Source organism: Cherax quadricarinatus, chromosome 33 (assembly GCF_038502225.1).
Source record: "Cherax quadricarinatus isolate ZL_2023a chromosome 33, ASM3850222v1, whole genome shotgun sequence".
Lineage (NCBI taxonomy): Eukaryota > Metazoa > Arthropoda > Malacostraca > Decapoda > Parastacidae > Cherax > Cherax quadricarinatus.
Window position 1 is genome coordinate 18,727,091 of NC_091324.1, and position 25,441 is coordinate 18,752,531.

General features: G+C 41.8%; 1 long non-coding RNA gene across 1 annotated transcript; it reads left to right on the plus strand.

Moving 5' to 3' along the window:
* Nucleotides 1-588: 588 nt before the first annotated feature.
* On the plus strand, nt 589-7,858 carry LOC128694006 (uncharacterized). Its single transcript, XR_008407792.2, has 4 exons — nt 589-623; nt 3,979-4,046; nt 6,509-6,603; nt 7,510-7,858. It is a non-coding gene; the product is annotated as an uncharacterized lncRNA (long non-coding RNA).
* Nucleotides 7,859-25,441: the final 17,583 nt, after the last annotated feature.

Consider the following 25,441-nt stretch of genomic DNA (forward strand, 5'->3'; position numbering starts at 1 on the left):
CTCCTTCGTATGGACTGATGAAGCCACTGTGTGGCGAAACGTTTCCTCAATGACGATTCCCAAGAGTTGTATATGTGTCTAATTTATCAACATGTCGGTTCTCTGAACCATTCATCTACAAATTTAAGCTATGTACCGAATAGGCTGAGGATCCTGCTTGACGCCTCCATATTCTCGCAGATCCCTGATATTCGTCTTAATTTGTGAAACAAGAGTATGGGGGCAACCCATCCTCACGATAAAATAAATACTCGTGCAGATCTGAATGCTTCCTGGTACTGCTCAGCCATTATATTGGCAGAATTGTCGTAACCATTTTTATTTTAATTTGCATGTCTAGTTAAATATGCATTTGATAGGTTCCTGTAATTCAAGCTATCCAAACCTTAGTTTACCTAACCTAATCCAATATCTAACCTAATGTGTTAACAATCCTATTAAGAATAGGATTGTCTGTAGTAAAAGTTAACTCATTTCGGTGAACAGAAACTAGGTATAATCTAACTACTAAATAAGCGGTGAGTGGAGCTTATGTTCTTGCCTACCTGAAAAGTGCTGGCTTATACACACCAACCATCACTCTCGATTCTCCAATAGTCAGGGTTCACCTGCCAGGCGGGGAGGTACGCTGCTCAGGGTGTCTCCATTAACATAGCCTCATACACACAACTGCATTTCTTAAAATATGCCATTATGGTTTCTGTCTTAGAGTTTAGGCTTGTGCCAACATTTTCCTACGTGGACTTGTGGACTTTGATTCTGACTGTCTTATCCAGTGTTTATCATCTGTCAGCTTTGCCCATTTTGGAATAGCCTCTGGGGAAACTGAGTTGTGCAAATTCTATATCCAATGTGGATATTGTTGTATTTAACTCCAGTGTTGATTTTGCCTCTGGGAGCAAGAGTCGCTACTCTGTTGCTAAGAGTATCCATAGCACACAGGCACACACGCAAACACAGTCTGTAATCTATACACTGCCTTGTTTCTAAGGTTTCTTTTGTGCTGGTTTCCTTCCTGTTAGGTATTCCTTGATCCATATTACAGTGTGATCACTGTTATTCCTGTCTGGTCTCCTTGATATAGTCCCAGTCTCTCGTGCGACAGTTTATCAAACTCCTTCCCACTGTCCAAAAATATGCAGTTCACCCATCTCTTTCTTTTTTGCATCACACCTGTGACTTTGTCATAGCACTTCAGTAGGTTTGTGAGGCAGGATTTACCACCTCTAAATTGGTGCCGTGTTTTCATGGGTATACATGTATATACGGACAATAAGGATTGTTAGAGACCGACACGGACATCACTATACATATCTATTGACAGCCGATAAACGCTTTTGTGTAACGTCAGAGATGACACCAGATACTATGTGCTGATAGCTACATAGAACATCGCCCTCGCGCCCCGGTCACATAATAGACATCCTGAGAAAACCAGGCCAGTCAGGCTATTGGCGCCCACTTCAAGACGTTTTTAAAATTACTGTTGACACAGATGGATCGAATTCAGATCAGCTGCTGCCAAAGTGTGAGCAGTGCTGGTATTGTGGAGAAATCAATTATATAACAGTAACGGGTGTGCATCCACCCACATGTAGCGTGCATTCAGCTTACACTTAAGCTTAAACTAACTTAATTCAGCTTAAACCAACCTAATTCCGCGTACCAGTGCAAGCCAAACATTTATGTAATTGTGAATACCTAACCTGATTTAACTTGACTAAGTTAGTGGAATGATTTAAACTTGTTGACTTAGCTGGCGAGTTAAGACAACGGCCCCAGTGAGGGGGGGGGGAGAAGCAAGGTGAGAGGGACAATGAGGGGGAGCAAGGTGATAGGGACAGTGAGGGGAAGCAAGGTGAGAGGGACAGTGAGGGGAAAGCAAGGTGATAGGGACAGTGAGGGGAAGCAAGGTGAGAGAGATAGTAAGGGGGAGCAAGGTGATAGGGACAGTGAGGGGAAGCAAAGTGAGAGGGACAGTGAGAGGGGAGATACCAGTATGTTACTTGATCTAGTTTTGGACATTATATAGGTAGTCTTCAATTGTCTTGCAGATAAATACGATGTTTCTTCCCTCCCTAGTCACCCCCCAACGTTTCTTCCCTCTCTAGTCACCCCCAACGTTTCTTTCCTACCTAATCACCCCGACGTTTCTTCCCTCCCTGGTCACTCCGACGTTTCTTCCCTCCCTGGTCACTCCGACGTTTCTTCCCTCCCTAGTCACTCCGACGTTTCTTCCCTCCCTAGTCACCCCCGACGTTTCTTCCCTCCCTAGTCACTCCGACGTTTCTTCCCTCCCTAGTCACTCCGACGTTTCTTCCCTCGCTAATCACCCCGACGTTTCATCCCTCCCTAGTCACCCCCGACGTTTCTTCCCTCCCTAGTCACCCCGACGTTTCTTCCCTCCCTAGTCATCCCGGCATTTCTTCCCTCCCTAGTCACCCCGACGTTTCTTCCCTCCCTAGTCACTCCGACGTTTCTTCTCTCCCTAATCATCCCGGCATTTCTTCCCTCCCTAGTCACCCCCAAAGTTTCTTTCCTTCCTAGTCACCCCAGACGTTTCTTCCCTCCCTAGTCACTCCGACGTTTCTTCCCTCCCTAGTCATCCCGGCATTTCTTCCCTCTCTAGTCATCCCGGCATTTTTTTTTCCCTCTCTAATCATCCCCAACGTTTCTTCCCTCCCTAGTCACCCCAACGTTTCTTCCCTCCATAGTAACCCCGACGTTTCTTCCCTTCACAGTTACCCCAGACGTTTCTTCCAGACACACAAATGAGCCTCAGACATGGTCTGCAGATGCTTCTTTCTTCTCCTGTACGTTTTGGCCTCACATTCCAAGTCGAACCGAAACGTTGTCACAAGTTCGTTCTACGTACTGGTTATTTATATATTATTTTTGGTTGTGTATAAAAAAATCTCATTTTCTCCTAAAAGCTAAAAAAATTTTTTATGAAGATCTGTTATAGTTTTTAGTTTGAAAATTTAGAGCCTAAAATCTAAGCCTTGCTCACCAGTGTTCAAAATTTGAAGCCAATACGAACAGTCATTCTTGAGTTATAGCATCGACATCAACTTCACAAGTTGTTTAATAATCAAATTAGAACCTACGTAGTCCAAATCCAATCCGAATCTCCATATAAATAAGACACACCAGCGTTTAAAGTTTGAAGTCAGTCTGAACATACATTCTCTTGTTATCGCCTGGAATCTTCCTTTAAATAAAATACACGAGATACAAGTTTGAAACCGATCACATGAAGCATACACCAGCTATCACACAAAAACAAATAATCTCCTTCCACAAGTCTGTGAGACTTGTCGAAGGACAAGTTTGTGGGAGGATATGTACCTATTTCCACAAGTTTGTGGGAGGTTATGCACCTATTTCCACATGTCTGTGGGAGGTTATATACCTACTTCCACAAGTCTGTGGGAGGTGACGCATCTACTTCTACATGTCTGTGGGAGGTTATGCACCTACTTCCACATGTCTGTGGGAGGTTATATACCTACTTCCACAAGTCTGTGGGAGGTTATGCACCCACTTCCTGGCCGAGTTCAAAGACCGAGTGAGTGAGTGAGGCGAACATGTGGCAGCAGCGCAACACTGACGTAATGTCTCCCCTTACTTTGGGCTCCCCTCGACCAACCTGGCTGACGTACGATATCTGCTATTTTTAGTTTTTACGGCCCTAACAGGTTTTTTCCCACACACGTAAATAGAAATATTAAACTCTGAGTAACGCGGTGGAAATAGTTATCCGAAAGGTTCATTAGAGAATGTGGAGGAGGATTTATTAGCGAGAGGGAGCATTGTGGGCAGGATAGAGGGAAGGAAAAACAAGACAGCATGTTGGGACAGGAGTGAAGGGGCAACGACCCTGCCACCCCACCAACGGTGCAATCCCCCCCACCCCACCAACGGTGCAATCCCTCCCACCCCAACCACTCCTCCCCACCCAAGCACCCCGTGTTACAGGAATCGGGACAACGCTGGACTCCACGCATCCCTGGAGCTGCCGGAAGGAAGTGACAGGAAATGACCAGGTATGGAAGCAGCGGGAGATGAACCACCAACACCTGGCCAAATGGCTGAATGTTAGGTAAATGAACATATATGCATCTAATGTATTATCCTACGTAATTTACACATATGTTACTATATATCTCAACTGTATTTATGTAGACCTGTACCTTAATTAACTTACTATTGTGACATTGATTGCATCTGTGTCCTTTTACCTTGCATTTTCTCTTTAATTTTACTACCATTACCAAATGATTGAAACACATTACACGCATACCTGATTTTGATATCATTTCTGTGTGATAGAGCGAGAAGTAGAGGTCAGTTTCCAAACACCTGGTCCCTGTTCACCTCGCAGCAAATATGCGCTCAGAGTTTCGACTGAATTGGGTCATATCATCGGCAAGATTATCTAAGAGCTTCTATACAAATATGTTACTTTGGTTGGTATTTTTTTTTTATTTGGGTTATTGTGGGTTAACTTTCTCAGCTTAATAATACGAAAAAAGATATATTTTTTAATCTTACTGTGTAACTGTAGTGTATAATGGGATAACTGCCCACTGAAGATGGTCTTAGCATGTAACTCATATAGGTTAGGTTAACTGCACACTGGTGTTCTCACTGTGTAACTTGCTTCTTGTTCTCATTATGCCACAGAAAAATTCCTTGGGAAGCGAAATTTTATGAAGATAAAAACCAGCATAGCTTCTTGAAGCGAGAGAAATTTATACATAAATGGAACTTATGACGACGTTTGGGTCCGACCTAGATCATTAACTAGTCACACATACGCGCGAAGGGAATCACCCAAGTCGAACTGGAAAGTCATTATCAGTTTCATTGTCCAATGTGCGGATCATTTGTATATTGTTCCAGTCACGGTATTGTACCTTTTTATTCTCTGAGAGAAAAATCAGTTAAAAAAGCATATGGTAAACATCAAATTAACACAAATAAAAGGAAAGAGGAAAAGAATAAACAATAAAAACGGGAAATAAAGTAATTCAGCTGACCATAATTGTACAGATAAGCTTTTGTCTTTAATGCTGTACACAGGCTCCGCTGTAACCAGTTCAGTGGTACTGGATCAATTGGTCAGCACAGTGAATGATTTCATATTTATAGTGTGGAAGTAATTGGAAGTTCAGTTAATGGTCTATTTCTCCTAATAGATCTGTCTAAATATAGATTTATGTTGGATGACAAGTGTTGTCGATAAGTATGATAGAAACACTATCGAGGTTAGGTAAGGTTTGTCAGGAAACAGGACAAGTGTTTCTTGACCCGGGTCTTAGTCATATGATGACCCGAAACTGGAGCTTTTGGTCATTTGACCGAGGCCTTCCGCTGGCTTACGTATCCACCTCTTTAAAAATTAAGGTTATAATTATAACCATTTATAATTTCCTTGTGAGAAACTATTTGCAAAGCGAACTTTATTTATACATATCTCTCTCTAAGTAGAGCTTTTTCAAATCATTATATAAAAAAAAAGCTCTAATGAGAGCGAAACATCTGTAAATAAATAACCTACTGGACACATATTGTCTTGGCACTAACAGAATTGTGGAAAAATGTTAAATATTAAAAAAATATTTAAAACTAACGGAAATAATGCTTAAAATTATAGGTCACTCACGTTAACTTGCGTATTGGCACTACAATGGAACCTATACCGGACCTCGAACAAACAGGAGTCCGAACAATTTTGTTCAGAAATGATTGACCCAGTCTTTGAACGTTTTTCTAGAGTCCGAACACGCTGAATTGTTTAAAATTCAGCAGTAAAAGAAAACTTTATACTAAAATCCTGTTTTAAAAGTTCTTGGAAGTGACCTCTGACACTGACCTACCTCTCAGAGACTTTTGGAGGAGTCAGTTCAGAATCCTCTCGTGTGTGAGGCTGATAACTAAAACCTGCGAAATACTGTTTCGGACATCGAAATTTTCGCAGTTCGAACATCACCTAGGAACAAATTAAGTTCAAATACCTGGGTTCCACTGTAGTAGAAACTAGTGCTAAACAAGGGAATGGACCACGCCTAAATAATGTCTTTATTTCTACAAGTACGTGTACAAGGTATACAGGCCTAGCTGACATCAATGATATACTACTGTATAGAAAGCCACTTGTTATGCTGAGCATTTCGGGTAAATTAGGTCAGTTTTGTTCCATGATGCGACCCACACCAGTCGACTACTACCCAGGTACCTATTTTATTGATGAATGAGCACTGAACAGCAGATATCATAAGGAAACGCGTCCCAATGTTTTCCAGGTGTACCGGGGATAAATAAGTTTAAATCAGGCATATCATATATCACTAACTTGCTGCATTTTGTAAAAGTCACAGTAATAATACATGAAAGAAAAGAATAGGTTGACTGTTTCCTATATGTTTAAAAATATTTACAAAAACTCCTCATGAAAGATTAATTTGGAAGTGAAAAGAAAATGGGATTTTTTTAATCAATGCAGAAGCTAAGAACAGAAGAGTGATGAGAGGCAAGAGAGGTGGCGTCACCAGTAAGTTGTGCCGGGAATCAGACCTTGTTGCTCCGATACTACTTCTGGTAAGTCATACTGACCAGTTAAAGACACGTGAAAAAGCGGACATATTTATTAAAAAAAAAACGTTTTGGTCCTGGAACCTTGGTCACTTCCTAACTTAGAAGTGATCAAGGTCCCAGGATCGAAATGTTTTTTTTATATGTCCTAGTGTTTGCTCACGTGTCTTTTTAAACTAGAATTGCTTCTAGCTTTTATGTATATTATTTACTGGAGAGAGAAAAAAATAACCACATAATATGGTGGTTGACGATTTAAAAAGAATCTAGGTCAAATAAAAACTCGATTTTTTTGTACAGTCGAGGAAGACTAAAAACTGAAATGAGGTGGAAAAAAATGGATAATGATGCGTTTTATTGTGTAAACGTTATGTGAAGCATAAACATTAAGTTACTGTGATTTTTATAACATAATAGATAAAAAAGAAGATTTTGAGAATGATAAAAAAAATATTGTCTTCAGGAAAGGTCGTAAATGTAACTGTAAATTTTAGTACATTAGACCCAAGCTGGAGCATGTTAGACCAAGGTGGGTAAAAATGTCTAATCCAAAATGGAGGATACTAGATCCACGCTGGTGTGTTAACTTCAAGATAGACTATGTTATATCCAAGCTGGAGGTAAAAAAGTTATTGAAGCAAGCCGGAATAAACGTATAGACCAGCTTAGAAGGTTCAGAGGTATGCAGCTAGGCGGATTCCAAAATTAAAAAAATGAGCTACGAAAACAGACTTAGATACTCTGACGAAAATCCAGTATTTTTTGTTCGCGTTGTACGGTGAGAACAGGTTTAGCTCTCTAATGAATAGCTGTATAACCCTTGTGGTTTAGCGCTTCTTTTTTATTATAATAATATCTAATGAATAAAAGACTAGAAATTAGAATCAAGCAGGTACTCATACTCATTTACAGGCAAACTTCCTTAATGAATACACATCTAAATGTGGCATAGTTTATATCACATCGGATACATAACATCCACACCAGGATCTGGATCCCAACAACCACGGCTTGGCAAGAACACATACACAGGAGCTTATCTTGCTTGCCAATAACCCAAGTTTGGTGAGTCGAGACGTATGGGTTAGTGCATCTGCCACCTCTTTTCACCTTACAGAAAATAGGTACCAAGGTAAAAAAAAAAAAAAAGGCAACTATTGTGGATCGCAGACTAGGGAAGAAGACCGATGTACCCCAGTGGAAAGAATCCCACTGTTTGGCTTCCTTGGGCTATCGTGGCTAATTAACACTCAGGAGTTGCTAATCCGAATAAAGCCGTCATTATATTCGTCTTCTTTAATTCCTCCTCTTCCTCAAGCATACATATAGCTTAGAGTTACAGCTTTCATCTCTTGAAAGAAAACGAAATGCGGCCTCTCCGTTTTCTAGATGTAAAACTTTCTTTATATTGTCACAGTCATACAGTGGCATATTACAAACCATTCTGGAAAAATACCCAGACTTTGCTCAGCGTGCATAAAGAATTACCACTTCTTTTTTTTAGCGTTTGTGTGACCTGATTCATGTTTGCATTAATAACAAATTACGATTGTGACCAGATATAAATAATGTAAATAGTTCATTACCAGTGCAACTTGTTCAGCTATCAAAACTTTCCTCCTCAGTCCCTGGATCACACTATGTACCTCTGTGGTCTTCCGACTGTCGCCCACAGCATGGCTACGGGGTGAATAATGAAGATATTTTAAACTGTCTCGTCAACAGTTCCTGAGCATTTTCTCGACTGTGTGGTTACCTGGAGAGTGTTTCTGGGGTCAACGCCCCCGCGGCCCGGTCCGTGACCAGGCCTCAAGACTACCTTAACAATGGGATTTATTTGTCTGGTATAATTACACCTGGCAGATCAAGGCGGAGGTCAACACAGGTTGGTTCCTTGTGACGAACTACACTCAGGCTCAAGAGTATCGTTAATTAAGCTGCCGAAAAGGGAAGGATTTTTTTTTGTAATATTCACATAATTATATAATAACAGGAGTCATTAATGTAGCAGTGATGTGACTAATATATATATACACACACACAGTATCGATCAGTGAAGAGGCGGGGCCAGGAGCTATGAATCTACCCCTGCAACCACAAATACGTGAGTACACACACACACACACACACACACGACACTTTCCACATAGTACTATCATTATGAAGATTTTCAAGTTTCCTGACTTGTGCCCCGAGAGGCGAGTTTATTGTGCAGTGCCACTCATGGGTGTCAGAGATGGCCTAAAGTGCTAACAAATGCAACATATTCCAAAACTGGGCATGTGTCTTATTTAACAGTGCCACTTATCATGTGCCTGAACATAACGCAATCATCATACAATATTATAGCCCTTAAATAGCTGACACGCCACTGGCGATGCCAACTCCGTCCTTGGTTGTTGCAACAAAGAAAAACAAAAAACTGCCAACGCTGCGCAGCTTTAGCTTGACTCTTATAAAAATCTAAAAAAAAAAAAAAACATGAAACAGTCAGTGACTCATTAATTCATAAAGCGAAGCTACTCAGACCTGTTTCACGCTACTTCTCGTGTGTTGTGAGTCACTTATGTGTTGTGAGTCATGACTCGTGTGTGTGTCACTTATGTGTTTTGAGTCATGGCTCGTGTGAATCACGTGTTCTGAGTCATGACTTGTGTGTGTGAGTCACTGATGTGTTGTGAGCCGCAGGATAAGTGGCACTGCTCAGTAACGTACATATGGAAGTATTTCACTCACATTATGAATGGATATTCGCCAGTAACCACACACTTACCACTTTGGCACTTGCACTTCGGCACTTCCTCTCTGGCACTTTCAGAATGGGGGTATAACTTAAAGGAAGCTAATCATATAACCTAAAATGAATGGTTGTAACTATGACCATAATTTTTAAAGGGGTGGACCGGTAAGCCAGCTGAAGGCCTCAGTCAGATTACCAAAAGCTCCAACAGCGGGTCATCATCTGACTAAGACCCGCGTCAGGAAACTCTTTGTCCTGTTTCCTGACGAACCTTACCTAACCTAACCTGCACACAGAATGAGTTGCAGTGGTCAGTGACAGCCTTAAAGAAGTATATTGTGGCGATATGTTCACTCACAGCACAAATAACATTAGACAATACTGTCCCTGTATATTTCATAACGTTCACTAAGAGGTTTAGTATGTTCATTGTTCAATCATAGGATAAGTGGTATTGCTCATTGCTATTCCTGTATATAGCATTACGTTCACCCAGGACAAGTAACATTCCTCAATTCTTTTTTCTACAGGGGTATATTCAATCACTGGATTTATGGTACTGAAAAATATATTCGTCTCTCGAGACAAATCCTTAAACTGAGACAGAGAGAGAGAGAGAGAAAGAGGGATAGAGATCTGAGATCATATATTTCTAGGATGACTCGTGTTTGAACTTGTTCATACAGCATAACGACATCAACGAAATAAAGTTGGTCGACCACAGATAGCTCCAACTTCATCCTGTTCCTTATCTGTATATCTCTCAACAGTAAAAAGGCTTTCAAATGAGCTAAAACTAACCTAGTACAACCCTATGTAAAAGAAAGAGAGAGAGAGAGAGCATGGGAAAAGATGGGAGAAAAGTGACCTGAAAAGTAGGCTACCCTTTTTAAATATTACTTTCTATAGCAAGCAAACGCTGATTATTTGATCCGACTGCTTTTGCCAGTTTCAGTGAGGTGGTCGGGAGACAATTCCTACGACTTTCGTCCCTCCGCACACTGCTGCTTCCATCACTGAGAGATATTTCACTGGTGAAACAACTGGCATGTCGCGCTTTTCGGTATGACGATGTCAGTCATCATAGTCGTGAATGTATTCTTTCCTTGGGGTTTGTAAGAGGATCTTTGTTTTGTTTCATACCATTGGAATGCAAAGCGCGTTTTGTTATTGTTTTTTGACAATTCGTTGTTGATGGTGGAGTGTGTTATCTTTGTCTCATCTCGCCAGCTTCTCTTATTACTCTTCCTGCACTTGCTTTCACTCTTGCCGTCACGTCTTCATTTTTTTCATCTTCTGTTTAGCGTTAAAGGAGCTCACCAGCACATCTCAAAGAGGTGAAGCCACGACTAGAGCCTCTGGGAGTCACTTAGGCCTACTCCATAGGCTGCATCAAGTCGAATGCGCTTCATAACAATGGGTTTTTTGCATGCACACTTAAATGTCACCTATCTCTGTACAAACACTGTATCATGCTAAAATAAAAAAAAAAATATTATTAGGTTAAGAAACTCGTCAACTCAAAGTACTTCTTCACTTCTACTGCTGAGCAGGCAAAGCCTTTAGTCAGTAAAGATACCAAAGAGATGCAGGTGTGTGCATTTAAATTCTGTCGACTAGAAGCCTCAAACATCGCTCCCACTGAGGTCCTGCTTGAGGGTTTCCAAGCCATTTACACCGCCTTCACAGGGAGGAATCTGACAAATCACTGCAAACCATTTCTTATCCTCAAACAGGGTCGCATCCTGGGACACTGACCTAAGGAGGCCTGGTCACAGACCGGGCCGCGGGGGCGTTGACCCCCGGAACTCTCTCCAGGTAAACTCCAGGTCCAGGCTTGATTATCCATTCCCTCAACCATGAGACCTGATCTGAGACCTGGTTGTAGGGATGATGATCCTAAAACCATGAACAGGTAGAATGGTAGATGGATAAATCTCAATGTATCACCGGTGTATACATACAAGTATGTATGCATATACCTGGAGTTTACCTGGAGAGGGTTTCGGGGGTCAATGCCCCCGCGGCTCGGTCTGAGACCAGGCCTCATGGCATAAGGCATAACCTCTTCCAGCAGGACTGGAGTTTCTTGCATGCAAGACTGGAGCGTTTTTTTTTATATGGGATAAGACTTTCTGGTAGGACTGGAGTTTCTAACACATTCTTTCCTTTAATGCAATTAAAAACATATGACTAACACACAAGTACTGTAGCTAGTTTTTAATGCTAGGTGGGCAGGGAAAACAAAGATGTAGGGGAAAAGTGCTCATATGTTCTCCCAGACAGGTAATCGAACCCTGGACCTTGCGATTGTGAGTTGGATGGGAGGAAGCGAGGACAGAAAGGAGAGGCGAGGGGACGTAAAAGAACAAAGGAAGGAATGATGAGAGGCCAGATAGCATTTTTTTATTTTTTTACCTACTACTACTACAAGTTATATGGTAGGATCAAGAGCCAGGTAGCCAAGAGGTGAAAATGAAGGGCAGAGTTGATGCGTCTGTCACCCCCATGTAACCTTGACGGGAGTAGATGCGTGTCTCTCAGCCCCGTGTGACCTTGACCAGACCTTGAACACCAGCCTTGCTGGCGAGCACTGCTGCCTGTGGGATGGGGGTGGAGAAGAGGCCGGGAGGATGGTGTAAAGTATGGATGAGGAAAGGGGAGAAGAGAGAATGGGGGAAGGCAGGTATGAGGGTCTGACGGAGGTAGGTGAGATGAAAATGGATGTTTTGGGGATGAGGGGAAGTGAGTGGAAATGGAAGATAGGGGGAGGGAGGCATGAAGGAAGGTGGGGGAGGAAGGAAGGTAGAGAATTGGGAGAGAAGGAAAGAAGTTGAAGATAGATGAAAGGAAGGTTAGAGAAAGAACTATAGAAGCTGAGACTTGAAAGACATGTTATACAATAGCTTAAAATAGGAGGATGAGAGATCGAAAGGAAAATGTTAAGAGAGAAGGAGAGAGAGAGAGAGAGAGAGAGAGAGAGAGAGAGAGAGAGAGAGAGAGAGAGAGGAAGACGTTATGAGGGAGGAACAAGTTACAAGAATGAGAGGAAGACATCACAAGGATGAGAGAAAAAAGTCGCAAGAGAGATAGAGACACACGAGTGAGAGAAAAAGGTACAAGAGTGAGAGAGACACAGAAGTGAAACGAAGATTAAAGAGCGATAAAGAGAGAGAGAGAGAAAGAGAGAGAGGAGGGAATCATATTTAAACATGTGGAGTGAGGCACAGAGGGAAGACGCCCGACAAAGAGGGAAAAGACTGATGTCAGGATGAAGGGCGGAGAGGGAAGAATGCAAGGAGGAAGGTGAGGAAGGGATGGAGGGAGGGGGGAGGGAGGGAAGAGAAAGGGAATTTCCAAGAGATGAGCTTAAATTAGCCCAAATGTGGAGGAAAAAAGGGGAGGCTGGTGGTGGCGTGGCGCTCGCGTACACACACACACACACACACACACACACACACACATTTTGCATTTTCTTGGACTGCAAGAAGGCGTTTGACACAGTTCCACACAAGAGATTAGTGCAAAAACTGGAGGACCAAGCAGGGATAACAGGGAAGACACTACAATAGATCAGGGAATACTTGTCAGGAAGACAGCAGCGAGTCATGATACGTGGCGAGGTGTCAGAGTGGGCACCTGTGACCAGCGGGGTCCCACAGGGGCCAGTCCTAGGACCAGTGCCGTTTTTGGTATTTGTGAATGACATGACGGAAGGAATAAACTCCGAAGTGTCCCTGTTTGCAGATGACGTGAAGTTGATGAGAAGAATTCATTCGATCGAAGATCAGGCAGAACTACAAAGGGATCTGGACAGGCTGCAGACCTAGTCCAGCAATTGGCTCCTGGAATTCAACCCCACCAAGTGCAAAGTCATGAAGATTGGGGAAGGGCAAAGAAGACCGCAGACGGAATACAGTCTAGGGGGGGCCAGAGACTACAAACCTCACTCAAGGAAAAAGATCTTGGGATGAGTATAACACCAGGCACATCTCCTGAAGCGCACATCAACCAAATAACTGCTGCAGCATATGGGCGCCTAGCAAACCTCAGAACAGCATTCCGACATCTTAATAAGGAATCGTTCAGGACCCTGTACACCGTGTACGTTAGGCCCATATTGGAGTATGCGGCATCAGTCTGGAACCCACACCTAGCCAAGCAACTAGAGAAAGTGGAAAGGTTTGCAACAAGACTAGTTCCAGAGCTAAGAGGAATGCCCTACGAGGAGAGGTTAAGGGAAATCAACTTGACGACACTGGAGGACAGGAGAGATAGGGGGGACATGATAACGACATACAAAATACTGAGAGGAATTGACAAGGTGGACAAAGATAGGATGTTCTAGAGATGGGACACAGCAATAAGGGGACACAGTTGGAAGTTGAAGACACAGATGAATCACAGGGATGTTAGGAAGTATTTCTTCAGCCACAGAGTGGTCAGGAAGTGGAATAGTTTGGGAAGCGATGTAGTGGAGGCAGGATCCATACATAGCTTTAAGCAGAAGTATGATAAAGCTCACGGTTCAGGGAGAGTGACCTAGTAGCGACCAGTGAAGAGGCGGGGCCAGGAGCTAGGACTCGACCCCTGCAACCTCAACTAGGTGAGTACACACACACGACTAGCGAAGAGGTGGGGCCAGGAGCTGTGAATCGACCAATGCAACCACATATAGATGAGTACACACACACACACACACACACACACACACAGAGGGGACACAGAAACAAAGGGTCACAATTGGAAGCTGAAGACTCAGACGAGTCACAGGGACGTTAGGAAGTATTTCTTCACTCATAGAGTTGTCAGGAAGTGGAATAGCCTAGCAAGTGATGTAGTGGAGTCAGGAACAATACATAGCTTTAAGACGAGGTATGACAAATCTCAGGGAACAGAGAGAGAGAGAGAGGACCTAGTAGCGATCAGTGAAGAGGCGAGGCCAGGAGCTGAGTCTCGACCCCTGCATCCACAATTAGTTGAGTACAATTAGGTGAGTACATACACACACACGCACGCACACACACACACACACACACACACACACACACACACACACACACACACACACACACACACACACACACACACACACACACACAAGAAAAGGTATGATAAAGCTCATGGAGTAGGGAGAGAGTAGACCTAGTAGCGACCAGTGAAGAGGCAGAGCCAAGAGCTATGACTCGACCCCTTCAACCACAATTAGGTGAGCACAATTAGGCAGGTACACACATACACACACACACTGGTCCTAGGACCAGTGCTATTTTTGGTGTATGTGAATGACATGATGGAAGGGTTAGACTCAGAAATGTCCCTGTGAAGTTAATGAGGAGAATTAAATCAGATGAGGATCAGGCAGGACTTCAAAGAGACCTGGACAGGCTGGACACCTGGTCCAGCAACTGGCTTGTCGAATTTAACCCCGATAAATGTAAAGTCATGAAGATCGGGAAAGGGCAAAGAAGACAGATCTTGGAGTGAGTATAACACCGAGCATGTCTCCGGAAGCAGCATATGGGCGCCTGGCAAACCTGAGAACAGCGTTCCGATACCTTAGTAAGGAATCGTTCAAGACATTGTACACCGTGTACGTCAGGCCCATACTGGAGTTTGCAGCACCTGTTTGGAACCCGCACCTTGATCAAGCACGGTCAAGAAATTAGAGAAAGTGCAAAGGTTTGCGACAAGGTTAGTTCCAGGGCTAAGGGGAATGTCCTATGAAGAAAGATTAAGGGAAATCGGCCTGACGACACTGGAGGACAGGAGGGTCAGGGGAGACATGATAACGACATATAAAATACTGCGCGGAATCGACAAGGTGGACAAAGACAAGATGTTCCAGGGATGGGACACAGAAATAAGAAGTCACAATTGGAAGTTGAAGAGTCAGATGAGTCAAAGGGATGTTAGAAAGTATTTCTTCAGTCATAGAGTTGTCAGGCAGTGGAATAGCCTAGAAAGTGACGTAGTGTAGGCGGGATAGTTTTAAGACGAGGTTTGATGAAGCTCATGGAGCAGGGAGAGAGAGGACCTAGTAGCAACCAGTGAAGAGGCGGGGCCAGGAGCTAAGACTCGATCCTTGCAACCACAAATAGGTGAGTACACCTGACGATTTGTTACTCTCAGCTGATAATGAATCAGGTATGATCACTGGAGGTTGTTACCTAGGCCCCAGGTCAGCTACATTGCTGTTAAAGTATCTAATGGTTGGGACACAGCTAAAATTTATGTACACCTCCATATAAAAATTAAAGTACCAAAGAGGTCTGGAGTAGTTAATTATAAGAAAAATAATTAGAAATAGGCACACTTTCAGTTCCTTGATGAAAGAGGAGACAGTGAGACTCCCTGGTGCATTGTTATTATTATTATTATTATTATTATTATTATTATTATTATTATTATTATTATTATTATTATTATTATTATTATTATTATTATTATTATAGGTGAAAGTTAACCTTTATGGGTCATTCAGGAATGACCACAAGGGTCATGGAGACTTGATTCTCCGTTTGCTAAGCAAAACCAGTATTAGTAGCCATTCAAAAATTGTGGTAAGGTTTGCACCCAGCATATTACATCTTCTGTGGAAAGGAAGACATAGCCTGATACATATGGGATGAAACAAAGATGAGGGAGACGAAAAAAATGAGAGTGACATTAACCAAGCAAAACGAGGGAAAGAGTGAGAGAGAGGGTACTCAAGAGGGGAGGGGGAACTGTGATGACGCAGAGCAAGGGGAGCAACCCTAAGGAAAAGGGGGAGGTTATGGGGGAAAGCGCTGTAAAGAGTGGAATAAGAGAAGGGGATAATATAACTGAGGAAGAGTGATGGAGAACAGAGATAAAGGACAATGTGGAATAGAGGGGGAAATGAGAGATTAAAACACAGGGGGACGGAGCGAGGACGAGAACCATAGCAAGAAAACTTTGAAAACTCTAGCGAGCACGATATATATATATGTACACACACACACACACACACATATATATATATATATATATATATATATATATATATATATTATATATATATTATATATATATATATATATGAATTTGGTAGGGTGTGCAAAAGAAGAAAATTAAAGGTGAATACAGGAAAGAGTAAGGTTATGAGGATAACAAAAAGATTAGGTGATGAAAGATTGAATATCAGATTGGAGGGAGAGAGTATGGAGGAGGTGAACGTATTCAGATATTTGGGAGTGGACGTGTCAGCGGATGGGTCTATGAAAGATGAGGTGAATCATAGAATTGATGAGGGAAAAAGAGTGAGTGGTGCACTTAGGAGTCTGTGGAGACAAAGAACTTTGTCCTTGGAGGCAAAGAGGGGAATGTATGAGAGTATAGTTTTACCAACGCTCTTATATGGGTGTGAAGCGTGGGTGATGAATGTTGCAGCGAGGAGAAGGCTGGAGGCAGTGGAGATGTCATGTCTGAGGGCAATGTGTGGTGTGAATATAATGCAGAGAATTCGTAGTTTGGAAGTTAGGAGGAGGTGCGGGATTACCAAAACTGTTGTCCAGAGGGCTGAGGAAGGGTTGTTGAGGTGGTTCAGACATGTAGAGAGAATGGAGCGAAACAGAATGACTTCAAGAGTGTATCAGTCTGTAGTGGAAGGAAGGCGGGGTAGGGGTCGGCCTAGGAAGGGTTGGAGGGAGGGGGTAAAGGAGGTTTTGTGTGCGAGGGGCTTGGACTTCCAGCAGGCATGCGTGAGCGTGTTTGATAGGAGTGAATGGAGACAAATGGTTTTTAATACTTGACGTGCTGTTGGAGTGTGAGCAAAGTAACATTTATGAAGGGATTCAGGGAAACCGGCAGGCCGGACTTGAGTCCTGGAGATGGGAAGTACAGTGCCTGCACTCTGAAGGAGGGGTGTTAATGTTGCAGTTTAAAAACTGTAGTGTAAAGCACCCTTCTGGCAAGACAGTGATGGAGTGAATGATGGTGAAAGTTTTTCTTTTTCGGGCCACCCTGCCTTGGTGGGAATATATTATATATATATATATATATATATGTCGTGCCGAATATGTAAAACTGGTCAATTAGCAAGAACTCATTTAAAATTAAGTCCTTTCTAAAATTTTCTCTAATACGTTTAAAGATATATTTTTTTCATTAATGTTAATGTAAAAATTTTTAATTTTGCACCAAAAGAATCTTAGAAAACTTACCTAACCTTATTATAACAAAAACAATTTATTTTAGCCTAACCCAACTGTATATATTTTAGATTTGTTTACAATAATTTAATACTAAACAAACACAGTGAAATATTTTTTTTTTCGTTAGGTTCAGAATGATTTTGGCGAAATTATTGCATACACAAATTTTCGCTTGTCCTATATAGCAAGATGAGCGTTGCTATTTAAGCCAAGATGGCAAGTTCTGCCTATTCGGCACGACATATATATATATGTATATATAGGTTGGGGTCCACCTCTGGTGTAAATTGTGGGACCCATAGCCTCGGAGAAGTGGATAAAAAGGCTTCAAGGAAAAATATTTGGATTTCTTCCTGAAGCCGTTTGAATATTCCGCTTTCCCTACCACCCCATCTTTTCATTCTTTTTTACCAATAGGCATATTTTATTACATAATATGGTGCAGGACAAGCCACGGGGGGGGGCGAGTGGAAATCTTTATCTCTAGTAATTTCGCACTTCTCAGTGCGTCATCAGGAGCTGTGCAGTGTTGAAAGGGAGCAACCAAAGCAGGGAGAGAGGTCTCAGAGTAGCGTAGGTGTCACCGTCCACGGTTATATATATATATATATATATATATATATATATATATATATATATATATATATATATATATATATATATGTGTGTGTGTGTGTGTGTGTGTATGTGTATGTGTGTGTTTGTGTGTGTGTATGTGTGTGTGTGTGTATGTGTGTGTATGTGTGTGTGTGTGTGTATGTGTGTGTGTGTGTATGTGTGTGTGTGTGTGTGTGTGTGTGTGTGTGTGTGTGTGTGTAGTGCGAATATTATGCAGAAAATTCGGAGGACTGAAGAGGGGTTGTTGAGGTGGTTTGGTCATTTAGAAAGAATGGATCAAAGAATGACATGGAGAGCGTATAAATCTGTAGGGGAAGGAAGGCGGGGTAGGGGTCGTCCTCGAAAAGGTTGGAGGGAGGGGGTAAAGGAGGTTTTGTGAGCGAAGGGCTTTGACTTCCAGCAAGTGTGCGTGAGCGTGTTAGATAGGAGTGATTGGAGACGAATGGTATTTGGGACCTGACGAGCTGTTGGAGTGTGAGCAGGGTAATATTTAGTGAAGGGATTCAGGGAAACCGGTTATTTTTATATAGCCGGACTTGAGTCCTGGAAATGGGAAGTACAATGCCTGCACTTTAATGGAGGGTTTTGGGATATTGGCAGTTTGGAGGGATATGCTTCTAAACTGTTGTATTCTGAGCACCTCTGCAAAAACAGTGATTATGTGTGAGGTGAAAGTGTTGAATGATGATGAAAATATTTTCTTTTTGGGGATTTTCTTACTTTTTTGGGTCACCCTGCCTCGGTGGGAGACGGCCGACTTGTCGAAAAAAAATTATATATATATAAAAAAATATATATATATATATATATATATATATATATATATATATATATATATATATATATATATATATATATATATATCCCACCAGGGCAGGGTGTCTTGGGGTTTTTCATACCTGAAGGCTCTGGGACACCCCCCCCCCCATCCCCTCACACTTGAGAACCATGGGTTCCCGCCTTACACCTAAAAGCCCGTCCCATCACCTCCCTTCCCCTGCCTCACACCTGAGGTCCCTAGGGTCACTGCATATTTCCATCGTATGTTAATCTGTCACTGCCTCACACCCAACAACTCTTGTGTTGCTTTCTAATTTTGGGTTAGACCTGCATGCGTTCCATTTCTCAGGTGCTGTATGATCCCTACGGCTTTACGGCTTCCCCATGAAAGAAGTAGTAGCAGAAAAGGTAGTTGTAGTAGCAGTAGTACTTGTAGTAGTAGTACTTGTAGTGGTAGTAGTAGTAGTACTTGTAGTGGTAGTAGTAGTAGTACTTGTAGTGGTAGTAGTAGTAGTACTTGTAGTGGTAGTAGTTTACCTGGAGTTTACCTGGAGAGAGTTCCGGGGGTCAACGCCCCCGCGGCCCGGTCTGTGACCAAGCCTCCTGGTGGATCAGAGCCTGATCAACCAGGCTGTTGCTGCTGGCTGCACGCAAACCAACGTACGAGCCACAGCCCGGCTGGTCAGGAACCGACTTTAGGTGCTTGTCCAGTGCCAGCTTGAAGACTGCCAGGGGTCTGTTGGTAATCCCCCTTATGTATGCTGGGAGGCAGTTGAACAGTCTCGGGCCCCTGACACTTATTGTATGGTCTCTTAACGTGCTAGTGACACCTCTGCTTTTCATTGGGGGGATGTTGCATCGTTTGCCAAGTCTTTTGCTTTCGTAGTGAGTGATTTTCGTGTGCAAGTTCGGTACTAGTAGTAGTAGTACTTGTAGTAGTAGTAGCACTTGTAGTAGTAGTAGCACTTGTAGTAGTAGTAGCACTTATAGTACTAATAATGATAGTAATAAGAAATATAATAATAATTAATAATAATAATAATAATAATAATAATAATAATAATAATAATAATAATAATAATATCTTAGGTATTTTGTAAGCTTCTGAGAGGAGACAGTGTTGGCGTGGTTATGGGTGTGACTGTGAACGTACTATAGATCGTAGTTGTAACTCTTGGGTGAAGCGGGTGTGGCTGACAGCCGCTGGGGTGAGGGGAGGTAATCTCAATGGATAACGGGCGTGGTGGTGCTGTTGGGGAGGGTGGTGAAGCGTCACTGTTTTCTCTGTGTAACGTAACATTACAGTGACCAGAGCCCTGGTAAGAAGGGGAGGAAGAAGGATGAGGATTATCACTTTGGGACGTATCCAAAATATTATTGTTTAGTAAAAGACACGGATGAATTATAATGCGATTCTTTATTGACAGTAAAGAATCACATTATTCCACACTACATTCAGTTTTCAAAGAAGACGTTTAAATGTTCCCGGTAAACTTATAAATACTATTTTCTTTATTTTAAGTCAGGCTTGGCCAGTTAAACCCTTAAAAACGTATATATAACCACATGAAAATATGCGATTCCTACACGTCTGGCAACGCAGTTGATGAGTATCACCAGGAAACGTTCAAATATATTTATATTTATATATATTTTTATATATATAACAAATATTTCTTAACATTCCACTTTTCGCTATGTGAGGAAAAAAAAAAACATTGAAAGCAAAATCCAGAGTGGCTGGGTCACTTATTTTTTTTCATAATTCTCTTTTCCTATACACAGAAAGCTCTCTCATAAAGCTCTTAAATGCAGGCAATTTTTCAGATACGAGATTGGAAAAGTACATAGAAAATTGAGTGGCACATGCTGTGAAGGCCTTTCCATGCTCTATTCAATTTTAAATGTACTTTTTCAATAGCATTTACGAAAAAAAATGTGCTATGTAATGGAGCATTATAAGAGAACTTACTGTACCCACAATCCCTTGCGCTGCCCTGTCCTATCACAAGTCTTCCAACCTTTATTCTTGCCACAATTATAGCCAGTACAGCAGAGGCGTGATTACCACAGGTGACTGTATTGCTGTTAATAAATATTTAATTGCATTAATTCACACAAAAATATTGAGACAGTTCAGCTAACAATGGATATTAATAAGTGGGATTCACTATATCTGTATTACGAACCTTTGCTAATATGCTTGTATTATTTATAAATGATAATTGTATTCGTTTCATTTTTCCGTTTTTATCTTCACCATGATACAGTGCAGGAGTGTGTTTATCCACCTCCTCCTCCGTATTCGCTTTATTCTCTGGTTTTCCTTTTTTTTTTGGGGGGGGGGGGGTGCTACACTAACCTGCCACATATACAGGTAACCTAAGCGAAATTCTGGTCACCTGTTTCCACTTTTTCTTGCCATAAATTTATATGTTTCTCTCCATAGGGAAGTGGAAAAGAATTCTTCCTCCGTAAGCCATGCGTGTCAAAGGAGGCAACTAAAATACCGGGAGCTAGGGGCTAGTAACCCCTTCTCCTGTAGTACTTACTAAATTAAAAAGAAAAACTTTAGTTTTCTTTTTAAGAAAAAAGAAAAACTTTTGTTTTTCTTTTTAGGTCACCCTTCCTCGCTGGGATACGGCCAGTTACTTAAAACAAAAGTTTTATCTAATGAGACACGTGCAATACCTGGGCATCTTTATATAAAAAACGTTTCGTCCGCCAATGGCGTTATCCGTCTAATACAGAAGATTTGTATATTGGGAACCAGAGAAGTGGAAGCAGCGGTGCAATGAAGGAGTGGCAGTGGTGGTCACATAACAGTGTGCCGATCGTGTTACTGGAGTTGCAATATGTTTGATGGCATTGTCTTTGCGTTTTAAGATTATCCGAGCCAGAAATTGAGAGATATGGCATTTTCTTATGTTTTATTCTTAAAGGCACCCAGGAGTTGCGTGTGTGTCTTATTCACCTTATTGATCTAGAGATAATACAACTCTTGTGGTAATACTTTATAGATTTGCTGTTTCCGAATGTATCATGGACCGGGCCGCGGGGGCGTTGACCCCCCCCAACACCCTCCTCTAGGTGTACCTCTTGCACTAAACTCTTCTCTAGAATTTTTAATTTGTATTTTGCTTGCAATCTACTGGAGTGTTACCTCTAACTTGTGGTCTGTGTTGTCTTGTTCTGTTCCTGCCAGTTCATCAGCTGTCTCATTTCCTGCGATGTCGAGAAGTAATGTTATCTTCACAAATTAGTGGCCGTAATGGTGTGCAATACCGACAAACTGATGAATAAGACATGTGCAACACCTGAATATCTTTTTTTAACATAAGAACATGAGAATGGAGGAGCACTGTAGAAGGTCTACTGACCCATACAAGGCAGGTCCTTATCAAAACTACCCTTACCCAAAGCTACCCAAGAATTTAGTCCTGTACCCAATGACACCAATCAAACGCAGCCCCTCCCACTCATATATTTGTCCAATCTCTTTTTAAAGCTATCTAAGGTCCTAGCCTCGATCACCCTACTCGGAAGATTGTTCCACGCATCCACAACTCTGTTCGAAAACCAGAAGTTTTGCCAACAAGTGGCTTTATATATTACTTTATTAATTACTTTCCATGCTCAATAATAACTCACATGTAGACGGAAACTCGGATGATTAATTCGTCTGTATATTTTGATCCCCTTCTGAGATCCTCTTCATCTGCTTAAGAGGATCCCAGAAGGGGATCGAAATATACAAATCATTTAACTTCTGAGCTTCTGTCTCAGTGTGGGTTATTATTGATAATTGGCAAGTGTTTATTATATATACTTTAGTTACTTTCCGTATTCCTTATCATTAAATGGTGAATCAGATATATCATCACTCTTTCCCCTGGACTCCGGGGGTAGTACCGACTGTTCACTGAGGAAGTGTATATTTCACGAGGTGTTAAACCCATGTAAGTCATTCTGTACACGGAGTAGGTGGAGCAACGAGCCTTCGTCCGTTTTTTGCGACCCTTTTTCTGATCACCAAGTCTTTAATCGAAGCCTAAAATAAAGTTAAATATTTAGAATGAAAAAAAAATACAAAACCTTATTATGCATATATGCCAGGAGATAACAGTTTCGAGATTTCCTTAATATTCTGAGCTGGAAATCCTTATCTTTTCTGGGCAAAACTAAAATTGTGATAAGTGATAGCAGATGAACTGTGTAGTTACAACGATGATGAAGAGGAAACACGAGAAATTAAATGATTATGCAAAGAAATGCTAAGTATAAGTCATGGATTTTGCGAAAATTATCGTGAGTTATAATTAGTGCATTATTCATAGCACTGAAGAACTATAAAGGGCGTTAGTATCAATTCGTTTGAGTTTTCAGGTGATCTAGAAAGGGTGGGTCTCCTCCACCTGATACAGGATCCCATACCAGAGAGGAATGGACAAAGAAGATAGGGGTGATGGAAGAGGGTTGATGAGATGGAAGCGGGGAGAGAAAGAGGGAGCGAGGGATGGAAATGGACAGAGGGGAAAAGGCAATATTAGAGAGAGCAGGAGATATGGAAAGAGAGAAGATGAACAGGGCGAATGAAGGGTGTGGGGAAGAGCAAGAAAGGGGAGAGAGGGAGAGCAGGAATGGAGAGACTGAGGGAGGACAGGAATGGAGAGATTGAGATGGAGCAGGAAGAATAAAGAGAGAGAGAAGAATGAAAATGCGCAGTTAGAATGGAGAGAGATCGGATGAGCCAGATAAATGGAGTAATGGTTTACAGGATGACTATATGAGTTCACCTGTTGGAGATCCGATAACAGGGACTTTTATGCATAATCCTACATCCAGGAACGATATGTTAAGTTCACTGGTCAGCCAATGATTTTCCTAACAGTTACATAGAAGAGAAATAAGGAGAGTGGGTCTCCTGTTGGTCTCATGGCGAAGCAAACACTTCGTGTTCGCCGAGCAACTACCTGCACTCTTCGATCTCTCCAGTTGATTTGAAAGGAAGTAAAATGCAGTGTGGTCGATCTCTAAGCCAAGTCTACTTTTGTCCAGATAAAATGCATCCCTCAGAGCTTAATTATAATATGGCCTTATCTTCGGACAGGTCCCTGAGTGAGATGCTGAATTAAAGACAAGTTTGTCTGATCGAAGCATCATGGAAGCTACTGTACAGAAATCTCTGAAAGACTCTGGAGGGAGTCGTTTTCCTGAACGAATCTGCCTAGTTTCCTACACTGTTTCTGCAACATTGGAAGCTCTTGATGTGTTGAATACAACACGAAGGACCTAGAGCTAACATTCAACGCCCCCTGCGGTTATTTTGCATCTTTTATCGCTCGCTCGCGATTATTGCATATATATATATATGTCGTGCCGAACAGATAAAACTTGCGATTTTGGCTTAAATAGCAACGCTCTTCTTGCCGAATAAGGCAACCGAAAATTTGTGTATGGAATAATTTCGCAAAAAATCATTATGAACCTAACGAAAAAAAATATTTCATTGTGTTTGTTTCTTATTAAATTATTGTAAACTTATCTAAAATATATTTAATTGGATTAGGTTAAATTAAATTGTGCTTGTTATAATAAGGTTAGGTAAGTTTTCTAAGGTTCTTTTGGTACAAATATTTATCTTTAAACGTATAACAGAAAATTTTAGAAAGGACTTAATTTTAAATGAGTTATTGCTAATTGACCAATTTTACCTATTCAGCACGACATTATAGATATATATATATATATATATATATATATATATATATATATATATATATATATATATATATATATATATATATATATATATATATATATATATATGGGGGGGGAGAGAATAACGTGTGTCAGACATGAGTTGATGAGTCACGTGCCCTTCTCAATTCAGCTACTTATGGCCTGGCATTCACCTGGCCACTCAACACAGGTGAGACATTTGACTGGGTTACTGACTGATGACTCAAGGTCACCTGTTAGGGAGGGAGGGAGGGAGGCATGATTCTTGTGCGTGCATAATACATAAATGCACGCACTCACGCTTGGTAGGGCTCACGCAGCGACCAGCAGAGAGGCGGGGCCAGGAGCTGAGACTCGATCTCTGAAAGCACATGTAGGTGATTACACTCCCATGCATTAGCAAAAACACACAAACGCACAAGTGGTAACTTACACACATACACACACACACACACACACACACACACACACACACACACACACACACACACACACACACACACACACACACACACACACACACACACACATATACACATACACACACACGCGCGCGCGCAAACGCACACACACTAAAAAATACATGACTAGATGATGGCGTGGTAGGTGCCAGGGTGTATGGTGGGTGGCAGGGTGTGTGCTAGGTAGCAGGGTGTGTGGTGGGTGGCAGGGTATGTGATGGGTGGCAGGATGTGTGGTGGGTGACGGTATGTGGTGGGTAGCAGAGCATGTGGTTGGTAGCAGGGTGAGAGGGTGGTGGGTGGCTGTACCCTACACAGCTTCCAGA